The sequence below is a fragment of the Phacochoerus africanus genome, chromosome 3, assembly GCF_016906955.1.
Source record: "Phacochoerus africanus isolate WHEZ1 chromosome 3, ROS_Pafr_v1, whole genome shotgun sequence".
In the NCBI taxonomy this organism is placed as follows: Eukaryota; Metazoa; Chordata; class Mammalia; order Artiodactyla; family Suidae; genus Phacochoerus; species Phacochoerus africanus.
This window is the reverse complement of record NC_062546.1, coordinates 119518983-119544501: the sequence shown is the minus strand read 5'-3', so window position 1 is coordinate 119544501 and position 25519 is coordinate 119518983. Positions and strand designations below refer to the sequence as shown.

The window sequence follows — 25519 nt, the reverse complement described above, 5'->3', positions numbered from 1 at the left end:
CACTGCAGCCACAGAGCTGCTGGAGCTAGTAGGCTACAGCCACAGGGCTGTCGCCAGAGCTGATACGCTGCAGCGCAGGGCTGCTGGGTAGCTGCTGTAACGTTTCTGGAGGCCCCAGCGAGATTCCAACCGTTCTGGCCCCTTGAGCCACCAGAACAGAGGTAAGGCCGCCCGGGAGCCAGGGAGCCTCTAACCGAACGAGGCGTTGTGCCACCCTATGGTATTCTGGGTCCTCCTTCGTGAGCGGCATTCCTGACTCCCGGGTGACCGAACCCCGACTGGACTTAGTGGAGAGACGGACCAACTCACCAGAAAGGCATCTGGACAAGGTAAGGCCCCGGGGCCAACCCCAGTCAGGTCCTGCCCCAGTGGGCAGAAGAGGAGACTGATTACCCCCTGAGGGAGACTCTCCCGGTTGGAAGCTGTGCCTGACAGAGCAGCAGTCCTAGTGGTCCAGATTGGAAGCAGAGGAACCTCTTGCTTGGGTGGAGCAACTGTCGGGTGTAGCTGATTGAAAGTTGTGCTTGATCGAGCTACTAGTTAGGGACTCCCAGGGAGTGGGAGACCTTGTGGTAACCTCCGTGTGTGAGAGTGAATGAGCGGCCTGATTCGCTTGCGTTTCAGGTTCGAGTTTGTGGCTCCACGCTCTTAGTGGCTACAGAGTCCAAGTGGATCCTAACCTGCAGTTCCGTGGTGACCTCATATGGCTTATGGCTGTAGCGGACTCTGAGGGTTCTCTTCCCTCCCTACGAGTCCATTCCAAGTTCGGGGCTTATACGAACCGGCCAATTGCCAAGGGGCACCTAAACTCCCTAGAGGGGGGCGGTCAGGCAGACATCTGAATGGCCACCTTCTGAGCAGGGGGCACCCTCCCTTGTTATGTTTGCGACATCGGCACAGGGCAGCCACATGGGGTGGGACCTAACCCAGAAGCCCATGAGCCAGAGACCCCTGTGCTTCCGCCATTTTGGGCCATAAATTCCTCCGAGGAGATAATCTAACTTGACCTTGCCCCTGGGCCTCCAGGAACTCCCCGCCCAGATTCTAAACCAGCTATGGCACTGCCCATTTTGTCAGTTCACCGAGGCCCAGGATCTGAGTCAGGGAGACAAGACCGTCATCCCTGGCTCAGTTCAGGGTATAGGGAGGATTGGGTACAAGGTCCCCTGTCCTTTGCCCAAAACATTAGAATTTGTCTGAGAGTGCCTCCCTGAGACCGGGGGCCCAGATGGATCAGAGATAATTGCAACAAAGCAGGTGCTCTGCCCGGTCATAGAGCAAGCTGAGTGGGATCTGTCTTGCTTTCAAGAGTGGTGGAGGCAAAGCTATTGGGGATACCACCCACGAGGTCAGAGAAGGTCTCATAATATCAGGCCATAGAAAAGATCCACATAAAGACACCATGGCTTCACCCAAGTCTAAACTTGTGGTTGTATACTGTGTGATCAAAGATTTCAAAAAGGGATTTTTTTCTGAAGATATGGTATAAAACTAACCTGATCTTTCATCATTTCCTTTGCCATTACCTCAAATAGAGCTGTGGGGGCAAAGGAAACAGACCTCTATATGTTAAGACCATCCTGAGTTGTTACCAGGCCTGTGGGGGAAAAGGAGTGCATAGCTAGTATTCATCCAACTTAGGCCAAGTGTTTAGCCTCAGAGCCTCGGCATAGTCAGTTTTGCTTTTTGCTGTTTACTTTCACCCTGGTTGGAGTAATTGATGGCTGGTTCATCCAATTTACCTGTTAACTGTGGTTTAGAAATTTTCCTAATGTTAATACAGGGCATGTCAGAGTGAGCATCTTAGGATTTGAAAACTCAGGGCAGGGCCTGTATGCCTGGGTTTTCTTCACTTCTGTCCAGAGACAGGTAATGGGCAGGGATGACGGGAAGGGAGGCTACGCTGGTAAAGAGTAGTTAATTCCAGTCAGCCTGAGGTCGGATGGGACATTTGACCACTAGTATCTAGCTGCTCCATATAAGAGAGGGGACACCCTCACATAGCCAAGAAAGGACAATAGGCGCTGGATGCTGGTTTTTTTCTCTTTTTTGGATGGGAGCCACACCCTCAAGTCTGGTGCATGGCTCAATAGCAACTCCTCTGACATGTGCCTTGAAGAACTGGAAAAAGTTTGACCCTGAGATTCTGAAAAAGAAACATTTAATTTTCTTTTGAACAAAAGCCTGGCCACTATATAATCTGTCAGATGGAGAGCGATGGCCATCTGAAGGCTCACTAGCTTATAATACCATTCTCCAATTAGCCAGAAGTTAATCAGCCTTCTCCAATACTGCTCAAGGCTCCTCCTCCCCACAAGCCAGTGACAAAGTTATATCTCTCTCTACTCCCTTTACAAGAAGTAGCAAACAGAATGGGGACCAAATACAGGTCCATACACCTATTTCACTTCAGGACTTAAGGCAAATAAAAACAGATTTGGGAAGATTTGCTGATGACCCAGATATATTGAGGTCTTTCAGGGTCTCATGCAGTCCTTTGAGTTAGCCTGGAAGGACGTCATGTTATTACGAAAACAGACATTGACTGTAAGTGGAAAAAATATTACATAAAGTCTCCAAAACTGCTCAAAGCTGGGGAAGATGAATGGAATGATGCTATAAGTGCCAGAGGCAGATTAGAAGAGAAATGAACAAGATTCCCCACAGGGTGTCAGGCAGTTCCTATGAGCGATCCCAATTGGTCTGCTGATGAGGGAGATAACAACAATTGGCATAGAAATCATTTTATTACTTGTATAGTTGAGGGATTAAAAACCTCATGAGTAAAGCCTGTTAAAAACTATCAGAGGTTTACTAGGGGAAAAAGAGTCCATCAGCTTTCTTAAAAAGACTCAAAAAGGCACTGAGAAAACATATATCAGGGAACCCAGAAACAGTGGAGGGTCGAATAATTCTTAAGGATAAATTCATAGCTCAATCGGTGCCAGATATATGGAGAAAGCTCCAAAATTGGCTTTTGGCCCTGATCAGGTAGGTCCTGGAGCACCTCCTCAGAGTAGCAACTCAAGTATGTTATAATCCGGACCAGAAAGAATAAAAGGAGAACAAGAGGAGAGACAGAGAAAAGGCTGAGGCTCTAGTTATGGCACTACAGGGAGTCAACCTGGTAGTTTCCAAGGTGAGAGGACTAGGGCAGAAACCTATGCCCAGAGCCTGTTTCCTCTGTGGAAAAGAGGGACGCTTTAAATGGGAATGCCCCAAGACTCAGAGCACAGCACCTAGGTTGTGCCCCATACGTTGGGGAGATCACTGGAAGAGGGACTGCCCCTGAAGATGAAGGTCTCTGGGGTTGACCCCTCAGGCCCAGGATCAAGGCTGACGGGACATTTCCATAATGGCTCCTGTCCTTATCACCACTCAGGAGCCCTGGGTGACTCTAAATGTAGGAAGACAGCCTATTGACTTCCTCCTGCATATGGGAGCCACTTTTCAGTCCTCCTTTCCAATCCTGGGCCCCTCCCTCATGAATCTGCCACATTTATATTTCTGGCAAGCTGGTTATAAAATTTCTTACACAGCCTTTGAGTTGTGACTGGGAATCCATTTTCTTCTCTCATGCCTTTCTGATTGTTCCAGAGAGTCCAACTCCTCTTTTAGAAAGAGATATTTTGTAAGAGGTTAAAGCCTCAATTCACATGGCAATGGGGCCTAATCAAGGTTTACGCCTGCCTTGGATGGAAGTATATATTGACCCAGAAGTCTGGGCCATAGGAGGAAACATAGGAAGAGCAAAGAATACTCAACTGGTGGAAATAAGTCTTAAAGACCAGAATTTATTTCTTTGCCAAAAGCAGTATCCTCTGAGACCCAAGGCCTGACAGGGACTTATCCCAATTATAGGAAGCATAAGAGAACAGATTATTAATTGAATTGTATCAGCCCTTGTAACACTCCTATATTGGGAGTGCAAAAACTTAATAGGGATTGGTTCCTAGTACAAGACCTTCATCTAATAAATGAGACACTTGTCTCATTACATCCAGTGGTGCCCAATCTCTACACTCTTCTTTCACAAATTCCAGAAACAGCAGCATGGGTTACTGTATTAGATTTAAAAGATGCCTTTATTCTGCATTTCCTTGACTAAGGCTTTGCATATATAAATTCTCAAAATATGGAAGGTAGCTAACTGACCAGAATTAATTTTAGGTTCAAGTAAACTGGGAAATATTCAGTATTAATATCTTAAATTAGAATTGAAGTTTGCTGATCTAATTAATACACACGTCGTTACAGCTGTCAACATTAGGTATAATATCGTACCTAGGTTTAACAGAAGTCAAATGAGACACTGAGACATCGGTTACTAAGCAGAAACTAAATGTATTTAGAACAATTAATCAATATGATCAGTGCCACACTGAATGGTCTCCATGAGAAAAACACGTGTTTTCAGAAATTATAAAGGACAGTCCGTGTTTGCTTTAGAAAAGTAGAATGTGTGTGCTTTCAATATAGAAGGAATGAGGGATTGAACTGCATTTTATTAAGGCAAAAGAAAGATGGTCTGTTTTCAGCTGATTGCTCTGGTTGGAAAATAAGGGACAGACTAATATGGATACAGAAAGTGATACAAGGTGTGTGGGAAGTGGACATTGAGAAGAGAATTTTGTGCGTGGTGGGGACTGTCTAGAATATATTTGAGTAAGTTAACTTTAAAAGTAATGTGGTGCCATAAATCATACTGCTCACAAGGACATAAGGTAGCTTTCAATTACAAGTTGACCAAGGCATACAAATATGTCATAACCAGCCAGAGAAATCAGAAAAATCATACAAGTTATCTGTGCTGTTATAAAATCTAAATGTTGTATTCCTGGTTGTTCACAGAATGTGTCTAATTCCCTGCTAGATCTTCAGCAGTAGATTCATGAGCTGTCCTATCCAGCTCCAGCTTTTGGAGCTGCCCTGTGGAACCAGATGACCTCCTCCTGGTGAAAATATTTCTTCACCATATCCTTTTATTCAGACCCTGTATAATTAACTGTATTTCTTGCTTCATTACAGCCTGATTAAAAGCTATCAACCTTCAAATGTTGATAGAAGGGGTACCCAAAACAATGTATCAAAGCCCACTTGACCGTCCCATGAGTGGAGACCTAACTGCTTTCCCTAACGACACCCCTTTTCAGTAGGAAGAGGTCAGAGCAGTCATCGCCCCTTTTCCCCACAGTTGGAGTCTCCAACTCGTGGTGGGGGGGGGAAATTGAGGCAGAATATTAACTCAGGTAGTCAGTGTAGGAACATGGGCTTCGATACATTCTTTGATGTGGCTATTGATTAACATTTGTAAATTAAGGGTCGCATGGCAACCCCAACTGCTATAAAGGTTACAGGTAATTACCCCATGGATCCGTCACACCAGAATAAAGGAGGCTGCTCCCGCCACTGACACAGACACCTGGGAAGCTGTCCAGCACCCTGAAAACCCTGCTCAGGATCAAGTTCCAGAGACATTCGGCACCGGAGGACTGCAGGCCCTGCTCTGGTCACACCCAGAAGCTGGCCAGTGTACGCACGGCAGAAGCTTGAGGAATCTACAGCCCTGCCCCAGCCACATACTGGAAGTTGGTTGGTTTGTACAAGTGGAGGCCAGAGGATTTCCATGCAAACTTGAACTGAACTCATGCTCCGGTGGGGAATATTGGTAGTTGAAATTGCCATAGCCCTCATATTTGGACTGGGGCTATATGCGGTATCCCCTTCAGAATGGGGACAGGGAGCCTGGCTGCTCATCTGTGTGATGTATCTCTTGACTGTCAGTATACTAGAATCCCTATTCATAATGGGTCAGTGAAAAGGATTAAGGGAATCATAGTTCTGTTAACATTCATCCTGCTGCTCACTCCAGGGATGACAGACTGGGACTATGATCTATGGGATGGGACAGGATTAACAGATGCTTACCAGTGCCTCCCTGCTAATTGGACAGGGACCTGCAGTCTAGCCTTTCTCACTTCTCAAATAGATACTGTCCCTGGAAATCAGTCTCTTATGGTGCCCATAGAGGCATATGGCAGAATAAGAGAGCAATACAAATTATCTCCTTAATTAGTTGGTTTGGGAATTTCAGCAGGGATAGGAGCAGGAGTGGGAGGAATAGCATCCTCCACTGCTTATTATCATCAATTATCTAAAGAATTCACAGATGACGTGGAACAAGTAGCCCCTTCCCTAGTAGCCTTACAGGATTAGGTAGACTCTCTGGCAGAAGTGGCCCTTCAAAACAGGAGAGCACTGGACTTACTCACTGCTGAAAAAGGGGGACTTTGCCTGATGAAGAATGCTGTCTTTATGCCAGCAGATCTGGAATAGTCAGAAACATGGCCCAACAACTAAAAGAACACATAGCAAAGAGAAGGGAAGAATTAGATAACTCCTGGCTAAATTGGGATAACTACTGGAGTTGGGTGGCATGGCTCATGCCTTTGGCTGGGCCCCTCCTCATGCTCTTCATGGCCCTCACATTTGGCCCCTGTATCCTGAACTGTCTTCTCAAGTTTGTCTCCTCATGCCTAGCAGCTATAAAGCTACAAACGGTGGTGATGTCCGGGCCACACTTATATCAGCCTCTGGGCCAAGAAGACCAGGAAGGTTCATGCTTGCTCCAAAAATGTGAAAAAGCATCAAGAGGGGGGAATGTAGGAGAAACTGTCCCAATAAAAATGTAGAAAGGAGAGACTCCGGCCATGATGACTAAGCAAAGTCCATCCAACTGCGGCCAACCACCCCTCCCCACACATCTGCTCCTGTCAATTTGTTTCCACATCCACTACCTTGCCTGACGTCACTCCGGTCCAACTAGCCAAGGATGGACCTGGAAGAAGTAGCCCATAAAAGCCTTGTGAAACCCTTCTTCCGGGCTCAGACTCTGGAGATCGATCTCCTCTGAGCCGGCCGGCGTAATAAACCTGAGTTCTCCAACTCTCCGAGTGCTCGCTTGGTTTCTTGCTGGGTAAAAGAGCTGATCCACTGCAGCCACAGAGCTGCTGGAGCTAGTAGGCTACAGCCACAGGGCTGTCACCAGAGCTGATACGCTGCAGCGCAGGGCTGCTGGGTAGCTGCCGTAACAAGCGTACTTCGAATTTTGTATGATTCAGTTTGTTTTTAGGGAGTTGAAGGTATGTATGGGCAGGGCAGTTAGATTTTCATCCATGGAAGAGTGGTTTCCCTTTGTTAATTTGACAGACCTATATTGAGCACTGCTGTAGGTACTGGGGAGACCATCAGTGAACAAAACAAATCGCTCTGCTTTTGGTGTCAAAGGCAGTAAGTCAAATGCCTGGTGTATCAGAAGATGAAAATCCTATGGAAAAATAATACAAGAAAAAGAGATGAAGAGTTGTAAGTGGGGTAGGGAGCTGCAGTTTTAAAGTAGGTGGTCAGGGAAAGCCTGACTGAGAAGGTAATTTTTGAGTAAAGAGCTGAAGGAAGTGAGAGAGCTAGTCCTGTGACTTTCTAGGAAAAAAGAAAATGTGAAGGCCCTGAGGAAGCCTGCTTGTGTCCGATGAGCAGCCGAGGAGGCCAGTAAGGTAGAGTGTGATAGGGAAGAATTGTAGGAGATAAAGTCAGACAGGAAAGAGTGGGCGACAGATTGTGTAGGACCTTGTAGGCAATTTTGAAAGTTAGGGTTTTCATTCTGAGGGAGATGGGAAGCTACTGGAGAGTTTTGTCAGCAAATTACTATGATCTATCTTTAAAAACTATATACTAAAATATGTATAACAAAGTTTGCCAGTTTAACCATTTTTAAAAGTGTACGATTCAGTGATATTAATTACACTCACTATTATTTAGCCAACACAATTATTTCTAAAATTTCTTCATCACCCCAAACAGCTCTTGTAACTGGTTAGTAACTCCCTATTGCCCCCTCTACCCAGCCCCTGGTAACCTCTGGTATACTGTCTACAGATTTGCTTACTCTAGATAATACACACAAATGGAATTATCTAATATGTCCTTTTGTATATGACTTACTTCACTTGGCATAATGCTTTCAGTGTTCATTCATGTCATACCATGTATTAATACTTAATTTCTTTTATGGCTAAATACTATTTTGTTGTGTGTATATACTACGTTTTTTAAATCAATTCATCTGTTGACAGACTCTTAGGTTTTTTTCCACTTTTGGTTATTGTGAATAATGGTGCACTGAACATTGGCTTACAAGGATCTGCTTGAGTCCCTGTTTCCAATTTTTTTGAGTCTATACTTAGGAGTGGGCTTGCTGGGTCATATGATAATTCTGTGTTTAGCAGTTTTTTTCTCTCTTTTGGCCGTGCCGCGGCATGTGGAGTTCCTGGCCCAGGGATCACATCTGAGCTACAGTTTCAATCCAGTTTTGCCATAGTGGGAACTCCTATGTTTAAGTTTTTGAGGAACCGTAACTGTTTTTCAGAGTGGCAGCACCATTTTGCATTCAACCAGCCCTGTAACAAGGGTTCCAATTTCTCCAGATCCTCTCCAAAATTTATCTTCTTTCCTTTTTCTTTTTTGTTTTCTTTTCCTGTTTTCTCCTCTCATCTTTCCAATTTCCTCTTTCTCCTTGTAATAGCCCTCTTAAGTAGTGATGTGAAGTGGTATTGTATTGTGATTTTGATTTGCATTTCCTTAATGATAAATGATGCCAAACATCTTTTCATATGCTTGTTGGCCATTGGTATATCTTCTTTGGAGAAATGTTTGTTCAAGTCCTTTATCTATTTTTTTGGTCATATCTGTATGGAAGTTCCTGGGCCAGGGATCGAATTCAGGCCACAGCTGTGACCTGCGCCAAAGCTGTGGCAATGCAGGATCCTTAACCCACTGTGCTGGGCTGGAGGTTGAACTCTCACAGTTGTAGAGACAAGGCCTGGTCCTTAACCTGCTGTGTCACAGCAGGAACTCTGAGTTGTAGGAGACATTTATGTATTCTCCTTAGCAAACATTTATCAGATATATGATTTGCAAATATTTTCTCCCATTTTGTGGGTTGTCTTTTACATTTGGATACTGTCGCTTTATTGATAAAAGTTTTAAATTTTGATAAGGTCCAATTTATATATTTTTCCATTATTGCTTGTTCTTTTGGTGTTCTATTTCAGAATTTGTTCCCAAATCCAAAGTCATGTCTTCTTTTAAGCGGTTTACAGTTTTAGCTGTTAACGTTTGAATCAGTATATTTGAATTAATTTTTGCATATGGTCCAACTTCACTCTTTTCTGTGTGGAAATCCAGTTGGCCCAACATCATCTATTGAAAGACTCATTTTGCCACAGAATAGACTTGGCACTCTTTCAAAAATCAGTTATTTGGCAATACATACATATAAGGATTAATTTCTGGAGGCTCAATTCTGTTTCATCAAGCTGTGTGTTTATGCCACACCACTGTTTTGATTATGGTAGTTTTGTAGGATGTTTTGAAATTGGGAAGTCTGAGTCTCTAACTTTGTTCTTTTTGAAGATTGTTCTGGTTATTCAGGGCCCTTTCCAATTCCATATGAATTTGAGGATCACCTTCTGCAAAAAAGGCTGTCGGAATTTTGATAGAGATTGTGTTGGATCTGTAGGTAGCTTTAGGTAGCTACAAAAACATCTTGACAGTATTTAATCTTTCTATCTATGAACACAAGTGTCGTTCCATTTGTTGGTACCTTCTTTCAGTGGCAGCAGTATTTTGTAGGTGTTAGGATACAAATTTTTCACCTCCTAGATATTCTTTTAGACGCTATTGTAAATGAGTTTGCTTTCTTGATCTCCTTTCAGATTGTTCATTGCTGGTATATGGAAACAGCTGATTTTTGTGTGCTGATTGTGTACCCTGCAACTTTGCTGAATTTGCTCATTAGATCTAGTAGGTATTTTGTGGATTTTTTGGGATTTTTTCCTTAAATATATAGAATCACATTATCTGTGAATAGAGATAGTTTTACTTCTTCCTTTCCTACCTGAAGGACTTTTATTTCTTATTTATATATAATTTCTCTGGGTAGAATTTTCTTTTTCTTTTTTTTTTTTGTTGTTGTTGTTGTTGTTGTTGCTATTTCTTGGGCCGCTCCCGCGGCATATGGAAGTTCACAGGCTAGGGGTTGAATCGGAGCTGTAGCCACCGGCCTACACCAGAGCCACAGCAATTCGGGATCCGAGCCGCGTCTGCAACCTACACCACAGCTCACGGCAACGCCGGATCGTTAACCCACTGAGCAAGGGCAGGGACCGAACCCGCAACCTCATGGTTCCTAGTCGGATTCGTTAACCACTGCGCCACGACGGGAACTTCTCTTTTTCTTTTAAAAAGTTTTTTTTTGGCAGTGGTGTGCAATGGTTGATGTGGAATCTCCATTCCCGGACCAGAGATTGAACCTGGCCTTCAGGGGTGAAAGCACCACATCCTAACCACTAGACTATCAGGGAGCTCCCTGGCTACAGTTTTCAATACTATGTTGAAAAGCATTGGTGAAAGTGAGTATCTTTGTCTTGCTCTTGATCTTAAGGGGAAAGCTTTCAGTCTTTCATCTTTGAGTATGATGTTAACTGTGGGTTTTTCATAAGTGCCCTTTTTCATGTTAGGGAAATTCCCTCCTATCCTTAGTTTTTTTGTTTTTATATCATGAAAGAGTATTCAATTTTGTCAAATGCCCGTGTCAATTGAGATGACCATATTGTGTTTTTCCTTCTTTCTATTAAAGTGACTTATTACATTAATTGATTTTCTTATGTTGAGCCATCCTTGCATTCCTGGGATAAATCTCACTTGGTTATGGTATATAATCCTTTAAATTGAATTTTCTTTTAACAGAATCACTCTAATTACTGATTTGAGAATAGACTGTGGAAGCAAGCAGATAAGAGGTTAATTTGACTTGAACCAGGGTTTTAGCTGTGGAGGTATGTTAGGAGGTAAGATTTCAGCTTAATTTATTTATTAATTTTTTTGTCTCTCTCTCTTTTTTTTTTTTTTTTTTTTTTTAAGGACTGCACCCACAGCATTTGGAGGTTCCCAGGCTAGGGGTCCAATCAGAGCTGTAGCCACCAGCCTACACCACAGCAATGCTAGATCTGTACTGTGTCTACGACCTATACCACAGCTCAGGACAATGCTGGGCCCTTAATCCACTGAGCAGGGCCAGGGATTGATTTTTCTCTTTTTTTCTTTATCTTTTTTTCCTTTTTTTTTTTTTTTTTTTTTTAAGGGCCACAACTGGCATGTGGAGGTTCCCAGGCTAGGGGTCAAATTGGAACTGTAGCTGCTGGCCTGTGCCATAGCCATAGCAACACCAGGTCTGAGCTGCATCTGTGACCTACACCACAGCTCACAGCAGTGCCGGATCCTTAACCCACTGAGTGAGGCCAGGGATCGAACCCACATCCTCATGGATACCAGTCAGATTCATTTCCACTGAGCCAGGGAACTCCAGGGCCAGGGATGGAACCCATATCCTCATGGATACTGGTCAGGTTCATAATCTGCTGAGCCACAACAGGAACTCTCACATACTTTTATTTTCAATTATATTTGTGTATTGGTTAGAACACAAGCACAGAAAACTTTATTCAGACAGGCTTAACAAATAGGGAAATTTATTATTAAAAGGAAACTTGAAGGCTGAGGTAGGACTACTTGAAGACTGGTTTAGTCCATTAACAATTGTGGCTTCATTTCCCATCTTTGCTATCTTCTTTGTGTTGGCTTCATCGTGAGGCTGACTTCCATCATGGTAGCAGACTGGCAGTAGAGGCCCAAGCTTCCCATTCTCAAATAGAGGGCATCTCTTCTGATAGCTTTCTCACAAGGGCAAGGCATGGTATTCTCAGAGATCCCTTAAACAATCATATTGTATCTCATTGGTCTGAAGTTATAGTTTTATTCTTAACCCAAATCCAGAGGAATGTCTTGAGTTTAGGCCTGAGTTTTTGAATCATCTTTGTGGCAAAGAGAATGGGATTACTTTTAAATCATTTGGGTTTACAGTGGGAGCTGGGAGTGGGGGTAGCTTCCTTCAAGCACATTGGCTTTGTGGGTAACTGGTCATTACTTGAATTAAATTTATGATACTGTTACAAAGGGTGCAGGGTGAAATGGGTTCTGGGTAGGTAACTGCCAATGTCCACTTCCTAATGAGTCCCATAAAATTTCATCTCAGGCTATATGAAGTAATAGTAATTAAAAAATAAAAAAGGAAAAATAGGCAACCTAAGCAGGTTTTAAATTGACTTACTTGAAAACTTCCTCTGCAGTTTCCCAGTTTATAGTGGTTGATTTTCACTGACTGGCTGTAGCTACTTTCAGAACAAGAGGAAATTTATTAAAACTAATGAATTATTCAGTGGGACAGTGAAATTCAGTTATAAAGCACTTCACTGTGCCATGGATTCAGTTCAGGTCAAGTCATGTTCCTAGTTTATGGGCAATGTGGCTTCTCACAATGACACAGCATAGAGAGAAGCTTTTATCCTTTTCCACAGTTGATAGCATTTTATTGTATTTATTTGGTTCTATTTGTACTTTATTTCAATTGATATTATTGATACAAATTTTAATTTATACTGTTGTATAAATTATATATCACATAGTATTTGACAGTTATGAAAACGTGGTAGATACCTATAAAGAAATAGGTCTCAAAAAATCATCCTATTATTTTTTAAAATTGCAGTGATTTGCTTAAGCTGAACTAAATGCTAATAGGTTTTATTTAGCTTTTCTAGTTTGCTTGTTCAGGTAATTTTGGAGGGTATTAAGATAGCAGAAATCTAGCAATAGGTTAATAAAAGTCTTGAAAGCCTCCCTCTCTCTCTCTCTCTTTTTTTTTTTTTTAAATTGGCTATGCCCTTGGTATATTTAAGTTCCTGGGTCAGGATCGAACTCATGCTACAGCAGTGACCCAAGCCACTGCAGTTACCATGCTGGAGCCTTAACCCCCTGTGCCACAAGAGAACTCCTTATTTGGGAATTTAATGAGGGTTTTGACATGGATTCTTTGGTTCTAATTTTTTTCACTCTGCCTTCTCCTATTCCTACTAGTGCATTGAAAAGTACTAATGCACTAATGCTTTGTGGTACTAATGCTTAGTAGTACTCAGAAACAATAAAGGAGAATAACTTATTAATTATGTCTTCTAAAATAAATTGTAGATTATGTGTATGTATATGTGTGTGTGTATGTGTCTATACATATATGTATATATAAACTAGTTGCTAGTATATTGGTTAAGTACAGATAAATTCAAAGGGCAAGGTTTATATTTTCAGAAAATATGTAATATAATAAATTAAAAAAACCAAACCAAGATTTTTGAAAGTTCATTCTGTTTTTTTTTCTTTTTATAGCTGCACCTGTGGAATATAGAAGTTCCTGGGCTAGGGGTCAAATTGGGGTTTCACTTGCAAGCCTATACCACAGCCACAGCAAGACCAGATTTGAGCCATAGCTTATGGCAACACTGTGTTCTTAACCCACCGAGTGAGGCTAGGGATTGAACCTGCATCCTCATGGACACTGTTGCGTTCTTAACCTGCTGAGCCACAGTGGGAACTCCCACTGCATTGTTTTGTTTCGTTTTTTAAATTTTTTAAAGTATAGTTGATTTACAATGTTCTGCTAATTCTGCTGTACAGCAAAGTGACCTAGTTATATAGATATATAAAATATATATTATATATAGTACATATATATACATTCTTTTTCTTGTGTTATCTTCTATCATGTTCTGTCACAAGTGATTGGCTATAGTTTCCTGTGCTATACAGGAGAACTGCATTGGTTATCCATTCTAAATGTAATACTTTGCAAAATTCTCAGTCCATCCCACTCCCTCTTGCTGCCCCTTGGCAACCACAAGTCTGTTTTCCATGTCTGTGAATCTGTTTCTGTTCTGTAGATAGGTTCATTTGTGCCATATTTTAGATTCCACAGATAAATGGTATCATATGGTATTTGTCTTTTTGTTTCTGACCTACTTTACTTAGTATGAGAAATCTCTAGTTGCATCCATATTGCTACAGATGGCATTATTTCATTCTTTTTTATGGTTGAGTAGTAGTCTATTGTGTATATGTACCACACCTTTTTTTTTTTTTGTCTTTTAGGGCCACACCCACGGTATATGGAGGTTCCCAGGCTGGGAGTCCAATTGGAGCTATAGTCACTGGCCTACACCACAGCCACAGCCACGCCAGATCCGAGCTGCATCTGTGATCTACACCACAGCTCAGGGCAACACTGGATCCTTAATCCATGGAGCAAGGCCAGGGATCAAACCTGCGGCCTCATGGATACTAGTCAGATTCGTTTCCCCTGAGCCACGATGGGAACTCCTGTACCACGTCGTCTTAATCCATTCATCTGTTGATGGACATGTAGGTTGTTTCCATGTCTTGGCTATTGTGAATAGTGCTGCAATAAACGTATGGGTGCATGTATCTTTTTGAATTGTAGTTTTGTTTGGGTATACGTGCAAGAGTGGGATTGTGGGATCTTATGACAGTTATATATTTAGTTTTCTAAGGAACTGTTTTCCATAGTGGTTGTACCAATTTACATTCCCACCAGCAGTGTAGGAGAGTTCCCTTTTCTCCACACTGAAAAGGGAGTGTGGAGAAAGGCTTTTTGACTGAAAGCTGCCTCTTTTAGTAAAAATAACAAAATTGTATAGGTGAAACCCAAAAACCAAAATTAGAGCATTGGTAACCAGATCGAATTGCTGAATCATTTAAGCTGCTTTGGTTTTATAAGCTTTCTGTATCAGATTATTTGAAACCCTTATTAATCCAATCTTGTAAGTTACCAGTCTTTGAAATTCTTTCATTTTTCTATATTCATATCTATACACATGAATAGTTAGATGAGTATATGAATATTACTGCGGTAATTTAGATTGTAGTTGGAAGCCTCCTAAATATGGTTTGTATGGTATAGTTGCAGAGAAAGAAAATAGGTGATGTTGAAATTCAGTGCTCTTTGGACCAAGTCCCATGGGTAAGAATGAAGTCTTTTTGGATAAATGAATCCATTTTCTCTTCTCTATTTGGATTTATCATTTAAAAGAACATTCTACCTATGAAGAGCTTCAGTATTAACTTTTGATAATACTTTGTCTTGGTTTTATGGATTTGATATCTTTCTCTGTACTCACAGATTCTTGGTCCCTCTAAGTATATTAAAGGGACTGAGTTATAATAGCAATTAAGATTCTGTCACTACTCCTATCAATATACCAACTCATGTGTAGCTGTTGTTTAAAAGATGTCATGTCATATTTGTGACTGTTTCTTTTCTTTTCTTTTTTTTTGTTTGTTTGTCTTTTCTTGCCTTTTCTTGGGCCGCTCCCGCGGCATATGGAGGTTCCCAGGCTAGGAGTCCAATCGGAGCTGCAGCCACCGGCCTACGCCAGAGCCACAGCAACGCAGGATCCGAGCCGCGTCTGCAACCTACACCACAGCTCACGGCAACGCCGGATCATTAACCCACTGAGCGAGGGCAGGGATCGAACCCGCAACCTCATGGTTCCTAGTCGGATTCGTTAACCACTGCGCCACGACGGGAACTCCCCGTGACTGTTTATTTTCACATCAACCCTGTGGTCAGTGAGGCAAGTAATATAATAATGTAATATAATAAAGCAAGTAATAATATAATGGCAGTTTAATCCCATTTTTACAGATGAAGAAATAATGATTTAGAAAAGTAAAGTGAATCATCCATGGACTCACGGATACTAAATGGCCAAGTGTCACAGCATAATTTTCTAAAAAAATTAGACTCCTTCTCATACAAATATATAATGAACCCATGTCACATTTATTTAATTCATTAATGAGGGTACCAACAGGAGGTAAAATTGGTTCAGAGGAACAAAGATTATATAGGTATAATATAATCCATTTTTCTAGAACCAATGGGGTATATATAGATATGGGGAAAGATTTTCACTGTGAGGGATTGGCTCATGCAGTTTTAGAGGCTGAGAAGCTCCACAGACTGCCGCCAGTAAGCCGGAAGCCTGGGAAAGCCAGTGGTGTCATTCTAGTCTGTATCTGAGAACCAGAGGAGCCAATGGTGTGAGACATCAGAGTCCAGGAGTTCTGATATGCAAGGGTAGGAGAAGATGGATGTCTCAGCTCAAGCAAGTAGCAAATTCCCTCTTCCTTCACCTTTTTGTTCTGTTCAGGATCTCAGCAGACTGGGCAATGCCCACCTTTGGTCGAGGGCAGTCTTCTTTACTCTTTCTACCTGCTCAAATCGTGGTCTTCTTTGGAAACAGGCTCCCAAGACCCACCCAGAAATAATGTTTTATTTATTTTTTATTTTTTAATTTAATTTAATTTTTTTTATTACTCAAATGAATTTATCACATCTGTAAGAAATAATGTTTTACCATTCGTTAGCCTAGTCAAGCTGACACATTAAATTGACCATCATACGAAGACATTGGGACAGGAACTTTGAAATAATTGCTAGTTTAGATACAGAGCTGTATTATGGGGTAGTAAAAACCATAGCCTTTGAGATCATCTTTTCTGCTGGACACAATTCAGTTGGATTTTTACTAGACAAAAATTTACAAGTTAACATGTAATTTCATTGAGTGTGAGTTTTTAACCAAGTAAATAATGAGTCAAATGTATATTCCATATGCAGTAATTCTTGGGTGGGCTTGTGCTCCTATATGACATTGAAAGGACATATTGCCTTCTTTTCGTCTTACTTCTAACTTTTGGATCATTTTTTTTTTGACACAAAGCAGCACTGGAGCCTAGAATTTTTGACTCCAAGTCTGGATTTCTTTCCATTCTACTTCCCTGCTTGTTCATAGCATAATTTTTAACGTTAGAGCAATCTGCTAACTTTTGCAGAATCACCTAGCCTTTGTTATTAGTTTTTCTTTGTGCGCAGTGATGATGATACACCCTTGTTGTTCAGGGAAAAAATGAGAAACTCAATGATTGTAAAATTTGCCTAAACGATCAAAGTAAGAAATTGAAATTTTAGCTTGTGAACAGTGACTTCTCTTTTGTGACATTCTGTTAGCAAATTTTAGAATAATTGTAAACATTTTTGATTAAATAGTCAGTTTTTATAAAAGTGTATTTCATTAGGCTAGCCTTTATATATTTTGAACAAAAACAGAATTGAACCATTTTAGGTACTAATTGAAAATTTGTCCACATTGGCCTATATAATTGTCTCTCAGAGTTAGATATTGAACTACTTACTGATAATTTTTTTCCTGGACTTGAAATGCTTATCTGTATGTGCCATTTAACTCAACAGTGCAGTGGGTTTTTTTTTGTCTGTTTGTTTTTTGGATTTTGGGGATGCATTTCAAAGGGATTCTTTAGTCAGCTTAGCCCTCAAGCAATTAGGCAAGTTCCTGTGGTAATGGTAGGTATTAATTTCCTTACCTTAGTTAGAGGTTTTAGGAACAAAGAAATCTCTGAGCTAATCCACTTAAACCCAACTTTCTCTTGAGACTGGTGTGAAGTCTGTTCTCTACAAGGTGATACCATTCTAAGTGGGAAAATGTGCTCTTGAGATGAATTTCTTCTTTGCCAGAATGTGGTTTTAAAAGCTAAGTGATGAAAGACTTATCCCTTCTTTGCTAATTTAGAATTGCATTTGGTCTTAAAATTTCTAAATGTGAGGAGTTCCTGTTGTGGCTCAGCAGAAATGAATTGGCCTGGTGTCTTTGAGAATGCGGGTTCCATCCCTGGCCTTGCTCAAGAGGTTAAGGATCACTGTGCTGCTGTGATCTATGGTGCAGGTCACAGATGCAGCTTGGATCCTGTGTTGCTGTGGCTGTGGTGTAGGGTGCCAGCTACAGGTCTGATTTGACCCCTAGCCTGGGAATTTCCATATGATGCAGGTGCGGCCCTAAAAAGCAAAAATAATTTTTTTCCCTAAATTTGTTACTAATTTAAACCTTAAGTCTTTTTTTTTTTTTTTTTGCTATTTCTTTGGGCCGCTTCCTGCGGCATATGGAGGTTCCCAGGCTAGGGGTCTAATCGGAGCTGTAGCCGCCGGCCTACGCCAGAGCCACAGCAACGCAGGATCCGAGCCGCGTCTGCAACCTACACCACAGCTCACGGCAACGCCGGATCGTTAACCCACCCAGCAAGGGCAGGGACCGAACCCGCCTGGTTCCTAGTCGTATTCGTTAACCACTGCAACCACTGTGCCACGACAGGAACTCCTAAACCTTAAGTCTTATTGGTGTGATTTCTATTGACATAAGCTAGAAGTGGTTTAAGTGAATAGCTTGTCCTACTATCTAATTGCTGTCAAATAAAATTACTTCAGGAGTTCCCGTTGTGGCGCAGTGGTTAACGAATCCGACTAGGAACCATGAGGTTGCGGGTTCGGTCCCTGCCCTTGCTCAGTGGGTTAACGATTCGGCGTTGCCGTGAGCTGTGGTGTAGGTTGCAGACGCGGCTCGGATCCCGAGTTGCTGTGGCTCTGGTGTAGGCCAGCGGCTACAGCTCCGATTTGACCCCTGGCCTGTGAACTTCCATATGCCGCGGGTGCGGCCCAAGAAATAGCAACAACAACAACAACAACAAAGACAAAAATAAAATAAAATAAAATTACTTCAGATGGCTTTCTTTCAAAACATAATTCCTAATTTTGGCAGATAATCTCTTAATATTTAATTGGCTAATATTACTAACCCTACAGTAAGCTTACTCATTTAGTTAAAATGAGACTCATTTTTCAACTAATTTACTAAAAAGCCTTCCTTTACTGAGGAGTTACATTCTTATTAGATATTTATGAATGTATTATGGTGATTAAAAAATTGCTATAGTGAGTTGTTAATAACAGCAGCATTGGACATTTTCCAGTCTTAGAACATTGTGTCTATGTTTTATAGTGGCATTTGGCAAACAGGCCATTGGGTCACATTTGACTTGTTTTTCTACTGACTATAGTAAGCTAAATGGTTTCTGTGTTTTTAAGTGGATAAAACAAATCAAAAGAAGTGTAATATTTGTAAAATTTGTGTAAATCCAGATTTTCCTGTCTATAAATAATGTTTTATTAGAACACAGTCATGCCTATTTAAGTATTGTTTATAGCTTTTGTGCTACAACGGCAGACTTGAGTTGTTGGTGACAGAAACAATCTGTTGTATAGTACAAAAATGTAGCCTTGATTTTTCGTTAAATGAAAAACACTTTCCCACTTTTACTGGCATACTTTCCCAAACCCCAATTGCTACAAGTAATTCATGTTCTTATAGAAAATTTGGAATGTATAGAAAAATAGAAAGAAAGGGATTAAAACCATCTGCGGATGTGAGTTAAGCACTTATGTTTTGGTATACATTACCTCAGACCTTTAAAAATGCATGTGTGTGTGTGTGTGTGTGTAGGTGTGTAGGTGTATGTGTATATATGTGTATGTATATAAAATATCTGTAATATACACATAGAGAAATATACATCTCTTTATTTTCTAAGATTAGAGCTTAACTTGCTTTTTTTTTTGGCTGCGCCTGTGGCATACAAAAGTTCCTGGCCCAGAGATTCATCCTGCGCCACAACAGCAACCTGAGTTGCTGTAGTAACAGTGCCCAATCCTTAACCCATTGTGCCACAAGGGAACTCCATAACTTGCTCTTTTCATTTGATAAATTATAAGAACATGTTTTAATCATTGCACAGTATTCTGTTTTGTGGATATGTTTTGAGGAATGCTGATTATTTTTTGAGATTAGTTCTTAAAAATGTAACCAGGGATAAAATGATATGAAAATTAGAGAAGTATTTTGAAGGGAAATCTTGGTATAGTGTGAATATATTTCTTTTTGGTCTGCCTTCATGAAGAACACAGCTGATCTTCCATTTAGCCTAGGCTCTGTTTAGACATAGTAATTTTCATGTTAGACCATCCAGCTAGATCTTTTAATAATTTGACTCCTAAAGCATATAGTTGGTACTGCTAGTTGATGGACTGGAAGATTTGGACTCTGGATTCATAGTTTTTACTTATCGTTTCACAGCTGGGAAGGTAAACGGTATGCTGTGTGAGTGCTCCTAGCACGATGGTGGAAGCTGTAGCATAGAGTGATGCTCCAGGGCAGTATCAGTTGACACAGTAAACTCAGAGTGGTGAGAAAAGGGATGTGTGCTCCAGTCTTAGGATAATTCATTCCCTACTCCCTAATTAAGAAAGTGCCCCAGACTGCTGCCTTGTTTCCTATGTGCATCTTGAAGGAAACTCCATTTGTTAGTGTGTTACTGTTCTTTGTCAACCACTCATTCTGTAGTGCATCTACAAACATATACCCAAGTATTTCACTCAAAGAATGATTTGTGAAGGGGTATTGACTTTTAAAATTTCTAGGGATATCCACACCAGCTGCTAGTATTGATTTGTCCACAGCAGAGGTTCGAAATGAAGAGGCCTGCAGGAAACTTGATGTTGGCAATTGGTATCAAATGGAAGATTGCATAGTAACATCAAGTTCTTTGTCTTCTTTTGAAAAATTGGAAGGTCTGGCAACCCTGGGTCCATACTGACTATTGGCAAGAGTTAACTGGAGCAAAATTAGTCCCTTTCAATTTGTGCTGAAGCATAATGATGTGGGTTATATATAGGTAATGCAAAATTTTGATGGCTGAGTGTTTTTGTAGTTTTCAAACATAAACGTGTTTCATAAGACAGACATTTAAAGATGTATAATAGGTGAAATTATATTTGAACATTCTTTATGTAGATCTTTTTGTAAACTACTTGAGTTAATAGCATGTACGGTTATCATAGTAAACATGATCAAAAGGAGTTGTGTTGTGGCTCATTACTAATTATTAGAGAAATTCAAATCAAAACCACTATGAGGCACCACCTTACACCAGCCAGAATGGCCATCATCAAAAAGTCTACAAACAGGAGTTCCCATCGTGGCGCAGTGGTTAACGAATCCGACTAGGAACCATGAGGTTGTGGGTTGGATCCCTGGCCTTGCTCAGTGGGTTGAGGATCCGGTGTTGCCGTGAGCTGTGGTGTAGGTTGCAGACGCGGCTCAGATCCCGCGTTGCTGTGGCTCTGGTGTAGGCGGTGGCTACAGCTCCGATTGGACCCCTGGCCTGGGAATCTCCATGTGCCATGGGAGTGGCCCTAGAAAAGGCAAAAAGACAAAAAAAAAAAGTCTACAAACAATAAATACTGCAGAGGGTGTGGAGAAAAGGGAACCCTATTACGCTGTTAGTGGGAATGTAAATTGATGCAACCACTGTGGAAAACAGTATGGAGATTCCTCAGAAAACTAAAAATAGAATTACCATTTGATCCAGCAGTCCCACTCCTGGGCATCTATCCAAAGAAAACCATGACTTGAAAAGATGCATGTACTCCAGTGTTCATTGCAGCAGTATATACAATAGCCAAGACATGGAAACAACCTAAATGTCCATTGACAGAAGAGTGGATAAAGAAGATGTTGTACATATACACAATGGAACATTACTCAGCCATTTAAAGGGAAGAAATAATGGCATTTTAGCAACACGGATGGACCTAGAAATTATCATGCTAAGCAAAGTCAGTCAGGCAACGAGACACCAACATCAAATGCTATCACTGACATTTGGAATCTGAAAAAAGGACACAATGAACTTCTTTGCAGAACAGATACTGACTCACAGACTTTGAAAAACTTACGGTTTCCAAATGAGACAGGTTGAGGGGTGGGGGGATGTGCTGGCGTTTGGGATGGAAAGGCTATAAAATTGGCTTGTGAAGATCCTTGTAGAACTATAAATGTAATAAAATTCATTGAGTAATTGAAAAAAAAAGCTGTGTTGTGGCTATATCATGTAGTATTTCCTTCTGAGTTTTCTGTTAAATAATTACCTATTAATTACTTTAATTGGGTATGCATATGTTATTGAATCATTGGGAAAGTTATGTGTTTTTCAATTTCAATTGTCTTAACTTTCATAATTTTACTGCTAGCGTAGAATAGGCTAACTGTATGATATTGTGTGATATTTAGTGTTCTCTAATAGGTTATAGTTGTATGATATTTAGTGTTTTCTAATAGATTAAAATTAATTTTGTTAGTTTTCTTGCTTGTTATTTAATTTATAATTATTATAGGCTCTTGATGCGACAGTTTATCAAACCCTGAATTTGATAGAATTTCATAATATTTGTTTTAAGAATATAAAGAACTAGTGCTTATATCTAAAAATAGTTAATGGAACATATGCAGCTCAGTTGATTCAATAAGGAAAAATAGGCCTTTGTAAACTTCAGAAACTCCTTTAAAAATATATTTGATTACCCTGAAATATATTTTGCTTACTTTAAAATTTTTAATTATTAAACTAAATGAAAGTAAATATTTCAGTACACTTAGTTTTTGTTTGGCTTCCTTAAAAAAAATTGGAGGTAGGATTTGTTTAGAAATGTTCATAAAAATACAGACAGACTAGCAGTTCCCCTCGTGGCTCAGTGGTTAAGGAATCCGACTAGGAACCATGAGGTTGTTGGTTCTATCCCTGGCCTTGCTCAGTGGGTGAAGGATCCGGTGTTGCTGTGGCTCTGGTGTAGGCCGGCGGCTACAGCTCTGATTAGACCCCTAGCCTGGGAATCTCCCCATGACGTGGCAGCAGCCCATGAAATGGCAAAAAGACAAAAAAAAGAATACAGACAGGTTAAAAAATTGATAAAAACTATTTCCCAAGGAATTAAGACCTACAGTATTTTAAGTACTTTGTATTAGAATAGATTTAATTTCTATAATTATTTACTTACTCTATGGTGCCTAAGATATTGATTAAAGCTGGAAAATCATCTGATTTATGAGTGGAACATAATAGTAAATATTTAATCAATAATTAGGCATTAAAGTAGAAGACTATCTTAGAAATGGATTTCGTATAGCCATAATCCTTCACTTTCAGCCTAAATGAAATGAAGTAGGGATGTCCCACAAAGTACTCTGGTTCCTTTTCATAAAACATCTATTTTACTGAACAAAAATTTTGAACTTTTGAAAACATGTTTTAGCAAAAAATAATAAATTTATGAGATTGATAAAAGTAACGGATTGAGCTCAAGAAGCAAATTACAGGACTGCATGATTAAATCCCAGATCACTTTACTAGTTTGCCAAATCTTTTTTTCCCACTGCCTGTGTGAAAGACTATGTTTGGGACCAGTGAGGGAAAGGAGGTGAAAAGTTGCCATTTTTCAGCTATTCTATTAGAAGATATGTTGAAGATTTGTCAGGAACATGAAGACAATACTAATCCAGAAGATTAATGAAAGAAGTGTTTATTGAAGTTAATGAATTAATAAGTATTGGCAATGGTCCTCAGAAGGTTGTATAAAATCCTTGAAAAACACCTGGAAAGACATTATTTGCTTGGCTAAGAAGTTCCAAAACCAACTGGGGATGAATTTTAAAGTGAAATATGAATATTTTGAAACAGATGAGATATTATGTAAACACTGTGATTTTGGGGCTGGTAATAATAAGAAAGTATAAAAGCTTTATAAATTCAGTGTAAAAAAACTGATATTCTAAGTAATACATTCACAGAGAAGCTCTTGTATATTAAAATTTGCCTGTAGTTCTGAATTTTACATTAAATGATGTCATAAAAACAGTGAATCTAATGAAATCCAAGTTGCTACAATACTTTTTTTTTCAGCTTTAAATGAAAAAAACCTCATTAGTTTCATTACTGAAGTGTGTTGACAGTCCAAAGGAAGATTTATAAGCTAAAGGGAAAATTTCAAATTATCCTATGTGAATGACTCTTACTTGCAGACTGGTTGAAGTATAATTACTGGCTTCAGAAAATGGTATCCATAACTGATATTTTGAGCTCTTGAATTAACTTAATCATAAGTGCAGTGACCTTGTGTAAAATGTATTAACATGTACTGAAAAAATTTATAGATACAGAGTAAAAATTCAGTTTTACTATCTGAAGTTAAAATAATTTTAGAAGTAATTGTTTAACTGGTGTTATTTGAATCCTAAAGAAAGATTAATAATATTATTAGAGCAGTCAGTATGTGCTGAGACAGTAGTATGTTTGAAATACTTGATATAAAAACATTCATTTGTGTTTGAAGCTTATTTACATCATCAGAAAGAATTAACATATTTCTCAGTAGAAGAAAAGGAGAAGCATTAGATTTAAAGAATTATAGCACCCTTGATGTACAATTTAAAGAGACTGAATTGTTGGAATGCTGGTTAGCAGTGAAGAAGAAATTTTCAGTGTATTGGAGCAAAAGCCTCTTCTTTTGCCATTTGCTACCACTTGTGCTAATGAAGTTTCTTTGTGATGGTTATTATATAGAATATTAAGAATATATTATTAAAAGGTCTCAACTAGGAATTGTGTGGCAATTTTAAGCATAAAACCTCATATGCAAAATTTATCTTCGTCTAAACAATTGCAAGTTTGTTATTTAAAAAGTTTGAAAATTTTGATTTTATAGATAACGTAAAAGTTTTGCAGAATTTTATATTCACATTCCCAGATCCCCTCCCCAAAATGGCAAAAAAATTTCCATTTTCTAAGTCTGCCATGAACTTGAAAATGTTGTCAATTTCCTGTGTAGAATTTCATTTATAAATGAAGCAGGCAGTTGAGAGTCATTATGTATTTGAGTAAAATCAACAGATATCAAGCTTGCTGATTGAATAGTTTATCCTTGATAAAAAAAGAATTTCTACACAAAAAAGAACTTAAAGTACCTATAAGTATTATCAGTGGATTCCACTGAAAATGGTGGAAAAGGAAAAAAGGTGGATAAGAAAGGAAGTAAACATTATTTCCTAAATAAAATTCTCAATAGAATTACTGTGGTAATACAAATATGGCTGAAAATAAAACAGGTATTTGTTGAGTGCACTGAACAACTGTTTGGTCCTTGGAAGCCTGCTTGATCATTCCTGTCTTAGAAGACTTCCCTGAGGAGTTGTACGTATGGCTCAGTGTGCTGATGGGCCAGACCTTGAGATTCTAACTTTGGAGACCTGTGGGTAGAGAAATTGCCTCCTGATGCTTCAGTGGAAAACTTTAGTCTCTTGATCCTCAGTTTGCAGCCTCCTGAAGGACCCAAAGAGCTGATGACTGCTGATAGTAAAGAGTTATACAAGTGAAGTAAAATAACAGTCCACCCAAGGAATCTAGCATCAGTGGAAAGGAGACCAACAGAACATCCAGAATAGGAAGCTCCTATTGAGACAGATCTTTGATCTTTGAAATAGTTAGACTCTTACAAAAGAAAGAAATAATAAGCATCTTTAGGGAGATTCAACTAGTGTACCAGGCAATTTTTTGAAACTAGCAATGAAGATCTTAACATCGTAAAAATTCAATAGGCAAAATGAAAAATGACAATACCTGTTGGGAATGATATTAGCATCTTGGAAATTACGTGGAAGAGGTCTCTTGAAATACAGAACAAAATTAAGGAGATGGTTATTAGGTAGGAAAAAATACACTAAGAAAAAATTCAAGCAAGAAGAAATTCACTTGG

The 25519-nt window shown here is 39.8% G+C and overlaps 1 protein-coding gene across 1 annotated transcript in view; it reads left to right on the top strand.

Annotated features, from left to right (window-relative positions):
- WRN (WRN RecQ like helicase) overlaps positions 1-25519 on the top strand; it is a 126635-nt gene that overhangs the window by 1107 nt on the left and 100009 nt on the right.